This window comes from Salvelinus alpinus, chromosome 32 (assembly GCF_045679555.1).
Source record: "Salvelinus alpinus chromosome 32, SLU_Salpinus.1, whole genome shotgun sequence".
Taxonomy (NCBI): Eukaryota; Metazoa; Chordata; class Actinopteri; order Salmoniformes; family Salmonidae; genus Salvelinus; species Salvelinus alpinus.
Window position 1 is genome coordinate 23,957,427 of NC_092117.1, and position 15,868 is coordinate 23,973,294.

General features: G+C 43.1%; 1 protein-coding gene across 3 annotated transcripts in view; it reads right to left on the reverse strand.

Annotated features, from left to right (window-relative positions):
- The window catches only part of LOC139562617 (attractin-like protein 1), a 290,320-nt gene that overhangs the window by 45,760 nt on the left and 228,692 nt on the right, over nucleotides 1–15,868 (reverse strand). The gene's annotated exons all lie outside the window — the stretch shown is intronic.

Here is a 15,868-nt window from a genome sequence, read left to right on the forward strand (position 1 = left end):
CCCCCCTCCACAAAAACGAATTTAGGCTGCAGGGATCTTGATTCAGAAGGAGAATGATTGTCTCTGTGGCAACCAAGAAGCTTGATCTTGCAAGCTAGCAAGTTATCAAACCAAATGCATAGCCGCAGCGCTGAGCTGGAGATCATTTACTCCACCCCTCCCCTCAAGCTGTAGGGCGCCCCAAACGGTATTAAAAATCATACCATCTGTATTTCAAAATACCCCAGTATACACATACTTTTTTTTTGGGGGGGGGGGTTAGCTTTTATTTATTCGCACCAAACAAAACAAGTGAAAGACAAAACAGTACAGATGAAAAAAAAACTGTGAGAGGTTGGAAACCTAAAAGGGAAAAGAAAACCACTCCACAGGAACCAATATACAAATATAGTACATAGAAAGTTTGTTCAATCAGTTAAACAGAGCATACTAATTACAAATGTACATGATATACTCAGTATACAAGAAAAAACATGTTTGATTATGTGTGTGTGAGAGAGTTAGGCTACATGGAGGAGACTACTTGGTAGTTTGGATCATCAGGCTGAACCCTAGTCTACGCTTGAACTTACTGAGGGATGACGATGTTTTGAAAATGTGAAGATAGAGGTTCCGTACTCTAGACTAGAGAATTGACTATGTGAGGTGTGGCAGTGGGGAGGGTGAAGGTTATCGCTGTGTCTTGCGTTGTATGTATGGATTTGGGAATTAACCTGAAAGAATCCATTGAAGGGTTTAGGTAGGCTGTCTGGGAGGTATGTGTATTTGTAGACAGACAACGTATTGAGTTTCTTAAACAGAGGGGCAGATGAAGCCAAGTAGTAAGACGTGGTGGCTAGTCTTGCAAATGTCTTCTGTGTAATGAGTAACTTGTGTAGGTAGGAAGCATATTATGTACTGGCCCAGACAAAATTGCAATTAGTGAGATATGGGTAAATTAAGCTGTAGTATAGTGTTAAGAAGCAAGCCTAATGAACAAAACAGACTTCACCACTTTGCTGCAGACAAAGTGAATATGATCTTTCCTGGACAACTTTTCATCAACGAGAACATCTAGTGACTGAAGCCTGCTTCATTTCAATCTCATGAATTGAGATTCTGGCTCTTATTATTTTGCCAATATTTTGAATTCTTACCAATGAATACAATGAAGTTGGATTTTTTAAACATTTAAAGATAATTTGTTAATCTGAAACTATTCAGAAAACTTGACCATGCCTGAGTTGGTTTCATTGATTAGTGAATCGAAATTCTTGTGTGATAAAATCAAGTCGGTATCATCACTGTAGAAGACACAGCAGCTAGGTCATTGATATAGATTAGGAATAACAAAGGTCCAAAGATTGAACCCTGTGGAACGCCACAGGATATCATGGCCCTGGTAGATGCACAGCCATTTGCATATACAAATTGTTCTCTATCATAAACATCATTATATAGCCATTTATATGTATAATCATGAAAACCGTAATAATTCAATTTAGCAAATAATATTTCATGATCAACTGTGTAGAACGCTTTGGATAAATCTAGAAAGATACCAAGAGCGTATTCATTGTTGTTCAGGGATGTAAAGATTTCATCCACAAGTTGTAATATCTGCCATATCTGTGGAGTAGATTTACGAAAACCATATTGGTATAGAATACAGTGTTGGTTTTAAATGTTTCAACATTCTTTTATACACCGGTTCCTCTAGGATTTTAGAAAAACATGGTAGTACAGATATTGGGAGATAATTTGTAAAAGATCTTGGATCCCCAGATTTATAGAGGGGGAACATTTTGAAATGTTTCAAATATTTTTGGAATAATACCAGTTTTCATTGATTTGGTGAAGATATACGTTAGAGGCTCAATAATCGAGGACGACACCGATTTCACCAAAGAGGCACAAATCTCATGATTTGCTACTGATATCTTTAAGTTACCAATTACCTCCATCACCTCCTAAACAGTATATCAGGTGGATCAAACGGAAGCAAAGAGGAATGTCCCTTAATGTAATCCAAGGGCTTTCCATACATTTTTCAGATTTTCTTTGAAAGAGAGGAATCCACATTCACAAAAACGTTATTAAATTCACATGAGATAACATCAGGATCCCTATCGGTCATATTTCCAACATTCAATTGAGATGCGACAGCTGCAGAAGCTTTTTTATTATTCAACAGATGATGACTTTCCAAGTTGACTTTATATTGTTTAAATGATTCATGTAGACGGGTAAATTTGTTCTTATAATTTTTGTAATTGGCAGAATTCAGGGGGGTGGAATTTTATATTTTATACAACTTTTTTTTTTTTACTGAGGATTTGTTTTAGTGCTCTCTTACTATGTAGGTCTGACTAATGGGAAGCAGTGGTCAAATACAGAATTGAAGGATGTGAGAAAAGTCTGGTAAGCAGACTCCACATCGGGATGATTATAAAATGTTTCCAATTAAATATCATCAACCAACATCTTAAAAGCACTCAGAATTACTTTAGTTAAATATTCTACATTTAATGTTACTATCCGTTCCCACCTGTTCATTTCCAGCTGCCAACGAGAAGTGGCATATTGGAAAGTGGTCAGAAATGTCAGTATAAAGTATACCTGTTTTAGCCACACTATTCAAAACAAGTGTACAAATATTATCAATAAGGGTGGCAGAGGAACTGGTCACGTTTGTGGGCTTGTAGATTAGGGGATACAGATAGAAAGTATTTAAAAAGTCAGATGTAGTGAGTGGTTTTCATTTTTTAAATCAATTCATGTTGTAATCACCCAATAGAAAACACACTTTATCTCATTATCAATCAAATCCAAGGTTGATGCAAGGACATCACAACAACTACCAATGTCCGAGAGACACATCCAATTACCACTGTTTTACCACTAAATTATTCATTAACAGGCGGGATCTTCTATGGAAAGCAATTCAACATCAGATTTAAGTGTGAGGTCCTCACTTGCAAAGAATTGAAGAGTTTTATGAACAAAAATGGACACCTCCCCCACTTTTGATGTTCTACAGTGGTGAACAACATTATAAGGAGACAAAGCATTGTTGTCAATTCAGTTAACCATGTTTCTGAAATGGCAATTCATGTTTTTAGGAAGAGTGCAAACATTCAAATGAAAGGTAGAGAATAAGCTTGTCTTGGAATAAGATAAACATTTTAACAACCTGTAAAGCAGTCTAACATTCTAATAGTCACGTGATAGACTAATCTCTGGTAAATTTCACGAAAGTTGAATCTGGATCAACATACACTCAGTGGATCGCTCCTACAGACAGTGATTCACGTGGCTGTGGATTGCTATATAACGCAGGCAGAATGTGATCGTCAGTGCCAGGTGCGCAGGTTCCAGTATCTCAGAAACGGCCGGCCTCCTGGGCTTTTCACACATGACAGTGTCTAAGGTTTACCGAGAATGGTGCGACAAACAAAAAACATCCAGTCAGCGGCAACCCCGTGGGCGAAAACACTTAATTGATGAGAGGTCGAAGGAGAATGGCAAGAATTGTGCAAGCGAACAGGCAGGCCAAAAACAGGCAAATAATGTGCAGAACGGCATCTCAGAATGCACAACTTGTCGGTCCTTGTCACAGATGGGCTATTGCAGCAGATGACCGCACCGGGTTCAACTCCTATCAGCTAAAAACAAGAAGCAGCTCCAGTGAGAATGCAATCACCAACACTGGACAACTGAGGTTTGAAAAAACATTGCCAGGTCCGACAAATACCGGTTCCTGTTGCATCATGCTAATGGCAGAGTCAGGATTTGGAGAAAGCAGCATGAGTCCATGGCCCCATCCTGTCTGGTGTCAACGGTACAGGCTGGTGTAATGGTGTGGGGAATGTTTTCCTGCACATGTTAGGTCCCTTGATACCAATTGAGCAACGTGTTCATGCCCCAAATAATTCAGGCTGTTCTGGAGGCAAAGGGGGTCAAACCTGGTGGTAAATGGGTGTTCCTAATAAACTGTGTCTATATATCGTCAGCTTTGTTAATATCAAATGGATTAAAGAGCAGGTTATCAGGGTTGACATCCTGTCCACATAAGAGAGATAGATACACAGTGGGAATCAGCTAGAGAGTGGAGGGAAACATAGAAATGCATGCCTCATGTCCGATACAACCATACATTTGTGTTAGTCTCATCAATAGGGGTGCACTTCTGAAGGAATGCACCTTGACAAAGTCTTCAGAGGTTTATGACATTTAGAGCAATGTCTGTTTTTGGTCATGTGCTTAGGTGAAACACATGACCAAAAACAAAGTTCAATAAATATGTAGGTGTGTGTTAAATCAAATGAATCCATGTGATAGACCAGCGGACTACAGCCGAGTCACCTGCCGTAGGCAGCTGGTCGTACTTCAGGTATGTGAAGTTGCCTCTCTTTCGTTCTTCAATGAGTCATGGCAGCAGTTCCTTTTGAGGCGTACCTTTTCGGAGAAGTCTGGATTGATGAAGAACTTAGTTACCCTAAGACACTTGGCTCTCTTGAGATTCTCCTCCTTGTCTTTGTACCTGGGCAGTCTCCCCAGTATAGATCTGGGCCATCCATCAGGAAAAAACATGCCATTCCTGTGCGCCCTCTCCATCTCAATAAACTTCGGGGTCCAGTTTAGGGTGATCTGCCAGGAGTATCCTTGCCTTGATTTCGGTGTAATGGCAAGTTTCAGTTTTAACGTCTTTGATTCAAATCGATAAAATGTTGTTTCGCCTGGAGTGATTTTCCAGGTCTCCTTTGGAAAAGAGTTTGTCTAGTGCTGTTTGGAATTTAGCAAAATAATCTGAGAGGAATATGAATGCAGCCAGGCTGGTGACATTCGTGTCCTTTAGCACATCCACCTCCGACTGTGTAAAATCCATACTGTGTTCAAAGTCCATTACATCCCGAACAAGATCATGAACCCTTTTGTTGGTAGAATCTATAAAAAGAGTTGCAGTGAGGATTGAAAGTTATTTTCTTGCAGATAAATTAGATCAGTGTTCACCAACCTTTTCTGAGTCAAGATCACTCTCTGAGTCAAAATGCAAGGAGAGATCTTCTGCTCAGATTATTTTTTACATTACTTAAAAAACGTAAGCCTATGCAACAATAACCTATTAAAAATAGTTCTGTAGCAATGAGGTTTGTGCAGTAAGCTATAGGCCCAATACATTATCACAACATATTGGCTTTCCTTGAATTGTACATTGACCCAGGATCATCGCAAGTCATAATGAAAGTAATCTAATTTATGTCCCTCTAAGTCCCCCGAATGCCTCTGTCGATCCGATAGCTATTGTATACAGTAATCATGTGTCTATGAACCAGAGTTATACTATTAGCACTGAGGTGGTGTGCCCTAGTAGGAAGTTTGCTGTGTGCAGCTCACACCCCACTATCAACTCAAACATAAATATCAGTCATGTCTACTTCTGATAAGCCTCCTAGTAAAACTATCAAAACTATCAAGCATTTGTGGTGGCAGGTAGCCTAGTGGTTAGAGAGTTGGACCAGTAACCGAAAGGTTGCTGGATCGAATCTCTGAGCTGACAAGGTAAAAATCTGACGTTATGACCCTGAACAAGGCAGTTGACCCACTGTTCCCCGGTAGGCCGTCATTGTAAATAAGAATTTGTTCTTAACTGACTTGCCTAGTTAAATAAAGTTGTTTTTTATCCCAGAAAAGTGCTAAAAATAGCCAACATTAAACATTTGTAGCCTAAGAAACAATGTTCATGAAATGTATAACTTGCTAGAAACAGATGACATTCATATACTGACAATCTCTGAAACTCACTTAGACAATACCTTTGATGATATAGTGGTAGCATCTACACAAAAGACAAATGCCAAAGGGGGTGGTGTTGCTGTTACCAGTAAAAGATTTGGACACACCTACTCATTCAAGGGTTTTTCCTTATTTTTACTATGTTCTACATTGTACAATAATAGTGAAGAGATCAAAACTATGAAATAACACATATGGAATCATGTAGTAAACAACATATTGTTAAACAAATCAAAATATATTTTATATTTGAGATTCTTCAAAGTAGCCACCCTTTGCCTTGATGACAGCTTTGCACAGTCTTGGCATTCTCTCAACCAGCTTCATGAGGTAGTCACCTGGAATGCATTTCAATTAACAGGTGTGTCTTGTTAAAATGTAATTTGTGGAATTTCTTTCCTTCTTAATACGTTTGAGCCAACCAGTTGTGTTGTGACAAGGTAGGGGTGGTATACAGAAGATAGCCCTATTTGGTAAAAGACCAAGACCATAGTATGGCAAGAACAGCTCAAATAAGCTAAGAGAAACGACAGTCCATCATTACTTTAAGACATGAAGGTCAGTCAATATGGAAAATGTCAAGACCTTTGAAAGTTTCTTCAAGTGTAGTCGCAAAAACCATCAAGTACTTTGATGAAATTGGCTCTCATGAGGACCGCCACAGGAAAGGAAGACCCAGAGTTACCTCTGCTGCTGCGGAGGATAATTTCGTTAGAGTTAACTGCACCTTAGATAGCAGCCCAAATAAATGCTTCACAGAGTTCAAGTAACAGACACATCTTAACATCAACTGCTCAAAGGAGACTGCGCGAATCAGGCCTTCATGGTCGAATTGCTGCAAAGAAACCACTACTAAAGAACACCAATAATAAGAAGAGTCTTGCTTGGGCCAAGAAACACAAGCAATGATCATTAGACCGCAGGAAATTTGAGATGTTTGGTTCCAACTGTTCTTGTGAGACGCAGAGTAGGTGAACAGATGATCTCCGCATGTGTGGTTCCCACCGTGAAGCACGGAGGAGGAGGTGTGATGGTGTGGGGATGCTTTGCTGGTGACACTGTCAGTGACTTATTTAAATCCAAGGCACACTTAACCAGCATGGCTACCACAGCATTCTGCAGCGATACGCCATCCCATCTGGTTTACGCTTAGTGGGAATATCATTTGTTTTTCAACAGGACAATGACCCAAAACACATCTCCAGGCTGTGTAAGGGCTATTTGACCAAGGGGAGTGCTGGAGTGCTGCATCAGATGACCTGGCCTCCACAATCCACCAACCTAAACCCAATAAGGATGATTTGGGATTTTGGTTACTACATGATTCCATATGTGCTATTTCATAGTGTTGATGTCTTCACTATTATTCTACGATGTAGAACATTGTAAAATAAAGAAAAACTTTTGACTGGTACTGTATATTCAAAGCCACATTCCAGTAAACCCACACCCCGCCTCCCAAAAATAAGCTCAACCAGTGAATTGGCAAACACACACAAGAAACACACCTGAATCACACACCAGTATGAAATCAAATCAAATGTTATTTGTCACATACACATGGTTAGCAGATGTTAATGCGAGTGTAGCGAAATGCTTGTGCTTCTAGTTCCGACAATGCAGTAATAAGCAACGAGTAATCTAACCTAACAATTCCACAACTACTACCTTATACACACAAGTGTAAAGGGATAAAGAATATGTACATAAAGATATATGAATGAGTGATGGTACAGAACGGCATAGGCAAGATGCAGTAGATGGTATCGAGTACAGTATATACATATGAGATGAGTAATGTAGGGTATGTAAACATAAAAGTGGCATAGTTTAAAGTGGCTAGTGATACATGTATTACATAAAGATGGCAAGATGCAGTAGATGATAGAGTACAGTATATACATATACATTATATTAAGTGGCATTGTTTAAAGTGGCTAGTGATAGATTTTTGATCAATTTCCATCAATTTCCATTATTAAAGTGAGCTGGAGTTGAGTCAGTATGTTGGCAGCAGCCACTCAATGTTAGTGGTGGCTGTTTAACAGTCTGATGGCCTTGAGATAGAAGCTGTTTTTCAGTCTCTCGGTCCCTGCTTTGATGCACCTGTACTGACCTCGCCTTCTGGATGATAGCGGGGTGAACAGGCAGTGGCTCGGGTGGTTGTTGTCCTTGACGATCTTTATGGCCTTCCTGTGACATCGGGTGGTGTAGGTGTCCTGGAGGGCAGGTAGTTTGCCCCCAGTGATGCGTTGTGCAGACCTCACTACCCTCTGGAGAGCCTTACGGTTGTGGGCGGAGCAGTTGCCGTACCAGGCGGTGATACAGCCCGACAGGATGCTCTCGATTGTGCATCTGTAGAAGTTTGTGAGTGCTTTTGGTGACAAGCCGAATTTCTTCAGCCTCCTGAGGTTGAAGAGGCGCTGCTGCGCCTTCTTCACAACGCTGTCTGTGTGGGTGGACCAATTCAGTTTGTCCGTGATGTGTACGCCGAGGATCTTAAAACTTACTACCCTCTCCACTACTGTTGTTACCTACCCTCACCACCGGGGGGCGGTCCGTCAGGAAGTCCAGTATCCAGTTGCACAGGGCGGGGTCGAGACCCAGGGTCTCGAGCTTGATGACGAGTTTGGAGGGTACTATGGTGTTAAATGCTGAGCTGTAGTTAATGAACAGATGGGTTAGGGCAGTGTGCAGTGTGGTTGCGATTGCGTCGTCTGTGGACCTATTGGGGCGGTAAGCAAATTGGAGTGGGTCTAGGGTGTCAGGTAGGGTGGAGGTGATATGGTCCTTGACTAGTCTCTCAAAGCACTTCATGATGACGGAAGTGAGTGCTACGGGGCGGTAGTCGTTTAGCTCAGTTACCTTAGCTTTCTTGGGAACAGGAACAATGGTTGCCCTCTTGAAGCATGTGGGAACAGCAAACTGGGATAAGGATTGATTGAATATGTCCGTAAACACACCAGCCAGCTGGTCTGTGCATGCTCTGAGAACAGAGAGAAAGCAGAGGACTTGTTCCCTGTATGGATACTGGGTGCACTTACACTATATGAGATTACCAACTCACAAGCTAGTGTTGTGGATACAGGCAGACTGCGTGGCCTTGTGAACATCTGTATATAGACCAAGCCTATAGGCTATATATAAATTATACAAATCCTGTTGCAATGATTTTCAAAAGGAATCCCACTTGTATGTGACTTAGATCTTAACAATGCTGTCTTAACCAGAGGTGCATACTTTTTCACGATGCCATAGATGGCATATCCGTGTCAGGTAGTACAATGGTACTATGTGTGTATAATGTTTTGATGTGGGCTGGAGTCTGTTTGTATAACCAGTCAATTAGACATTGCCCAAAGAGTAAGAGTTATGTTTGCATGTTAACCCTTGATCCTGACATGTGGTGGGTGGCTGTGAGCTACAGTAACTACAACAGAATCCATGTCTGACATTTACTCTGCATTCCCAGTCAATGCTACCTACCTATTAACCAGTGGACAGCATAAGTGTCACTGCAGGCATGAATGAACAGAATACTACACCTGTAACTCATTGGTTATGGCATGTTGCTATGTGTAACATGTCTTTCTGCTTGCCTGCCTGGAACGCTAACCTGTCCTGCTGTGTCAGACTGTGTCTGTTAGCATGGCTGCTAGCTCGATGTCGATCACATCACTGAGGTGTATGTGGTTAAAGGGAGCAGAGCGGTGTGTCTCTGTGTGTTATTGTTAGCTCTTATCCTATCCCTTCCGCAGGGTTGGTGTGAGGGACGGTGAGCTGGTCAAGGTGAGCTGGGTCAGCGAGGTAGAGGCTTGATTAATCGGTCTGGACACTCAGAGAGGCGATCATAAACAGGAAGGCGGAGGGGCTGGGGGGGGAGGGAGGTGAGACCAGTAGATACTGTGCCCTGTTAGAGCATGTGTATTTTATCTCCCCTGACAAGTCCTTCACAAGGCAAGAAGGACAAGCCATTCAACTGCCTGTAAACGACCCATAAAATGCCTAATTAATTTCAGAATGATGTAAACAACGACAGGCAGACATGAGAGGGAAAGGGAGGTGAGGGGCAGAGACACTTTGAACCAATGAGGTCAAACCTATTTTTCACATGTGCACAAAAAAATAACAAACATCGTTAAAGTACCTTCAAGATGACATTTTGACGGCTGTATTGCAGGCTGGCAACGGGCCTCCAAGTGGTGATCACTGATTTAAATGGATTAAAATGGCATCTGCCCAAAGCATGAGTAGCTTAGGTGTACTACATTCACACTTTGATACTCTCTAAACTTCTATGGGCTAGAACCCTCCCCTTCAGCAGGGCACTGAGCGGCAAAGCTCAATAGGACACATAAATAAATACAAACATGCATCAAAACAACATCATCCGCGCTTTGGCTCGAGGAGTTGACCCGTTTTCAGAACATGAAAAATAGAATATGAAAAAAGTAATGATTTGGGGGCATAGCAAGTCATTGACAGGAGGTTGGCTTTTTGTCCAGCAAACCACTAATCTTCAGCGTGTATGTTTTAACAAACACAACACTCTAATGTAGTGAAATGCCAAGCTCCTTGAGAAGACATTCCTTATGCTATATTTCTGCAGTGAGAGCCTGAAGTGGATGGACTTGTGGTCCTGCCCACCTGCATCCTAACTGGATTATTTAATCAATGATAGACTCCTCTGGGCTTATCCTGATTAATGTCGTAGTCAGTGATCAGAGAAGAACTGCAAACAAGACCTGTCCAACTCTTAATGAGACTCCCTGTGTTCATCAATACAGCCCTAATGAAGAGGAAAGTGACATTTGGGTTGAGAACTATAATACAAACATCTAACGTCTGATTGAATCTTATCATCTGAGTTCTGAGTGATCTGAGTGTTGAAACTGAAGTTTTACACATCCACTAACAGACATTATGGTAGCTCTGAGTAGGATCATCTGATTCTCTAATAGTGGTGTGCTAGAATCAAACAAGATGGTCCGCTTTCCTACTAGCAACCCACTGTAACTCACAAGCTAGTGTTGTGGATACAGGCAGACTGCGTGGCCTTGTGAACATCTGTATATAGACCAAGCCTATAGGCTATATATAAATTATACAAATCCTGTTGCAATGAATTTCACAAGGAATCCCACTTGTATGTGACTTAGACCTTAACAATGCTGTCTTAACCAGAGGTGCATACTTTTTCACGATGCCATAGATGGCATATCTGTGTCAGGTAGTACAATGGTACTATGTGTGTATAATGTTTTGATGTGGGCTGGAGTCTGTTTGTATAACCAGTCAATTAGACATTGCCCAAAGAGTTAGAGTTATGTTTGCATGTTAACCCTTGATCCTGACATGTGGTGGGTGGCTGTGAGCTACAGTAACTACAACAGAATCCATGTCTGACATTTACTCTGCATTCCCAGTCAATGCTACCTACCTATTAACCAGTGGACAGCATAAGTGTCACTGCAGGCATGAATGAACAGAATACTACACCTGTAACTCATTGGTTATGGCATGTTGCTATGTGTAACATGTCTTTCTGAGGTGTGATAGAATTGAACAAGACGCTCCGCTTTCCTACTACCAACCCACTGTAACAGCAGATCTAGGGAAGTCTCTGTAATGACTTTGTCCACGCCTCAGTATGTTGCCCTTGACGACCGTCAGGAGACAGCACGTTGGGCATTGTTGAAGCTCTACACTGATGCAGACGCGACTGATATCCTTTCAATTATTCATTCATTATCTTCTTATTAAACACCCGTCCTCTGGCTGACGCTCGGCTTGGGATGGAGGAGTGATAGGATAGGCAGAGGTTATTGGCATTAAATATTTAAAACAGGCTATCTATTGGAGTGAATGAGAGGGGTCCCCTGAGATGGGCTGTGATTGGACAACAATACGGCGCTATTACACTGGACCCATTGAGTTACAAACACCGCGACACCCCTCCCTGCATCCCACATCGCCTCTGTATGCCGCTGGGCATAATATCCAGAGGTGATAACAAACATAATTTCCGCCGTATTTCCAAAGTTTCGCAGCAACATTTGTCTACATGTTGAAAGACGCTGAGAAATCGCATCTGTGCAAACAAGGGTAAAGATATACCTGAGAGATGAAACACCACAGTGGACTGAATGTTCTTAGAAGAGTCACTTTGGGCAAACAAATGGGTTTAAACTTTTTAAAAGTGGCTTTTGGATAAAGGTTTTAAAATGAAAAGCTAACTGACTGAGAAGTGGAACAGTCTTTATAACCATAATAGCCAATCAACAGTGACAGTGCGTTGTACAATTGAAAAATGGTTTAATCCTAAAACAGAATTTAGATGAATAATGCACAGCAGGAAATGTAACTTGTGTATTCGATGTTTAAAAGGACTTCTAACTTTTGTGTAACTTCCACTTAAAAATTTCTAGCTTGATTTACCTTAACTAAAAATGTATTAACACCTAGAAAAATATCCATTAAATATAATCCACAGAATAATTCACATTTCCCGTTGCTGCAGGATTCATTTTCTGCAGTGAGAAACCGGTCAAATTAAGATCTGACATCTGTAAGTGTAAGAAGCAGGTTCCACAGGGTAGCTGCTACACCATAAGGAGTAGGTTCCACAGGGCAGCTGCTACACCGTAAGGAGTAGGTTCCACAGGGTAGCTGCTACACCATAAGGAGTAGGTTCCACAGGGCAGCTGCTACACCGTAAGGAGTAGGTTCCACAGGGTAGCTGCTACACCATAAGGAGTAGGTTCCACAGGGCAGCTGCTACACCATAAGGAGTAGGTTCCACAGGGCAGCTGCTACACCATAAGGAGTAGGTTCCACAGGGCAGCTGCTACACCGTAAGGAGTAGGTTCCACAGGGCAGCTGCTACACCATAAGGAGTAGGTTCCACAGGGCAGCTGCTACACCGTAAGGAGTAGGTTCCACAGGGCAGTAGCTACACCATAAGGAGTAGGTTCCACAGGGTAGCTGCTACACCGTAAGGAGTAGGTTCCACAGGGCAGCTGCTACACCGTAAGGAGTAGGTTCCACAGGGCAGCTGCTACACCGTAAGGAGTAGGTTCCACAGGGCAGTAGCTACACCATAAGGAGTAGGTTCCACAGGGTAGCTGCTACACCATAAGGAGTAGGTTCCACAGGGTAGCTGCTACACCATAAGGAGTAGGTTCCACAGGGTAGCTGCTACACCGTAAGGAGTAGGTTCCACAGGGCAGCAGCTACACCATAAGGAGTAGGTTCCACAGGGCAGCAGCTACACCTTAAGGAGTAGGTTCCACAGGGCAGCAGCTACACCATAAGGAGTAGGTTCCACAGGGCAGCAGCTACACCATAAGGAGTAGGTTCCACAGGGCAGCAGCTACACCATAAGGAGTAGGTTACACAGGGTAGCTGCTACACCATAAGGAGTAGGTTCCACAGGGTAGCTGCTACACCTTAAGGAGTAGGTTCCACAGGGCAGCAGCTACACCATAAGGAGTAGGTTCCACAGGGTAGCTGCTACACCATAAGGAGTAGGTTCCACAGGGTAGCTGCTACACCGTAAGGAGTAGGTTCCACAGGGCAGCTGCTACACCATAAGGAGTAGGTTCCACAGGGCAGCAGCTACACCATAAGGAGTAGGTTCCACAGGGTAGCTGCTACACCTTAAGGAGTAGGTTCCACAGGGTAGCTGCTACACCATAAGGAGTAGGTTCCACAGGGTAGCTGCTACACCTTAAGGAGTAGGTTCCACAGGGCAGCAGCTACACCATAAGGAGTAGGTTCCACAGGGTAGCTGCTACACCATAAGGAGTAGGTTCCACAGGGTAGCTGATACACCGTAAGGAGTAGGTTCCACAGGGCAGCAGCTACACCATAAGGAGTAGGTTCCACAGGGTAGCTGCTACACCATAAGGAGTAGGTTCCACAGGGTAGCTGCTACACCTTAAGGAGTAGGTTCCACAGGACAGCAGCTACACCATAAGGAGTAGGTTCCACAGGGCAGCTGCTACACCATAAGGAGTAGGTTCCACAGGGCAGCAGCTACACCATAAGGAGTAGGTTCCACAGGGCAGCTGCTACACCATAAGGAGTAGGTTCCACAGGGTAGCTGCTACACCATAAGGAGTAGGTTCCACAGGGCAGCTGCTACACCATAAGGAGTAGGTTCCACAGGGTAGCTGCTACACCGTACGGAGTAGGTTCCACAGGGCAGCAGCTACACCTTAAGGAGTAGGTTCCACAGGGTAGCTGCTACACCATAAGGAGTAGGTTCCACAGGGTAGCTGCTACACCATAAGGAGTAGGTTCCACAGGGTAGCTGCTACACGATAAGGAGTAGGTTCCACAGGGCAGCTGCTACACCATAAGGAGTAGGTTCCACAGGGTAGCTGCTACACCATAAGGAGTAGGTTCCACAGGGTAGCTGCTACACCATAAGGAGTAGGTTCCACAGGGTAGCTGCTACACCATAAGGAGTAGGTTCCACAGGGTAGCTGATACACCGTAAGGAGTAGGTTCCACAGGGCAGCAGCTACACCATAAGGAGTAGGTTCCACAGGGTAGCTGCTACACCATAAGGAGTAGGTTCCACAGGGTAGCTGCTACACCTTAAGGAGTAGGTTCCACAGGACAGCAGCTACACCATAAGGAGTAGGTTCCACAGGGCAGCTGCTACACCATAAGGAGTAGGTTCCACAGGGCAGCAGCTACACCATAAGGAGTAGGTTCCACAGGGCAGCTGCTACACCATAAGGAGTAGGTTCCACAGGGTAGCTGCTACACCATAAGGAGTAGGTTCCACAGGGCAGCTGCTACACCATAAGGAGTAGGTTCCACAGGGTAGCTGCTACACCATAAGGAGTAGGTTCCACAGGGTAGCTGCTACACCATAAGGAGTAGGTTCCACAGGGTACCTGCTACACGATAAGGAGTAGGTTCCACAGGGCAGCTGCTACACCATAAGGAGTAGGTTCCACAGGGTAGCTGCTACACCATAAGGAGTAGGTTCCACAGGGTAGCTGCTACACCATAAGGAGTAGGTTCCACAGGGTAGCTGCTACACCATAAGGAGTAGGTTCCACAGGGTAGCTGCTACACCATAAGGAGTAGGTTCCACAGGGCAGTAGCTACACCATAAGTGAGAAACCTCTAGTAGTCAGCTACAGCAAGTGCATATGCCTCAGTATGTTGCACTTGGACAAAGTCATTAAAGAGACAACTGAAGATGAGAGAGGTAGATAGAAGATGAGAGAGGTAGATAGAAGATGAGAGAGGTAGATAGAAGATGAGAGAGGTAGATAGAAGATGAGAGAGGTAGATAGAAGATGAGAGAGGTAGATAGAAGTTGAGAGAGATAGATAGAAGTTGAGAGAGGTAGATAGAAGATGAGAGAGGTAGATAGAAGATGAGAGAGGTAGATAGAAGATGAGAGAGGTAGAGAGAAGAGGAGAGAGGTAGAGAGAAGAGGAGAAAGATAGAGAGAAGATGAGGTAGAGAGAAGATGAGAAAGGGAGAAAGAAAAATAATGAGCGTTAAGAGCGGCAGAGAAAGAGAGAGGTTGTTAAAGAGAAGAGGTTGTTAGAGACCATGCAAATAAATTCTTCTTCATTGTGTGTAGTAATGTGTGTGAGACAGAGAGACATTATTGTGTTGTGCTTAATTCTGTTGAACTGGACAGCCTACACTGTGACCGATCCATTCCCATTCAGTAATGGTCTGCTAATTGGAGAAAATCCTTTTCCTGCCGAAGTCCTGTCACATACCTATATCAGCTATAAACAAAATACGATATGAAGAAGACAGGTTTTTGTCTAGATGTAAAAGGGATATTAAGAGGGGTAGAGAGAAGATGAGCTAGAGAGATTAGAGAGGTAGAAAGAAGATGAGAGAGAAGATGAGGTAGAGAGAAGATGAGAGGTAGAGAGAAGACAAGTTGAGAGAAGATGAGAGAGGTAGAGAGAAGATGAGAGAGGTAGAGAGAAGATGAGAGGTAGAGAGAAGATGAGAGGTAGAGAGAAGATGAGAGGTAGAGAGAAGATGAGAGGTAGAGAGAAGATGAGAGGTAGAGAGAAGATGAGAGGTAGAGAGAAGATGAGAG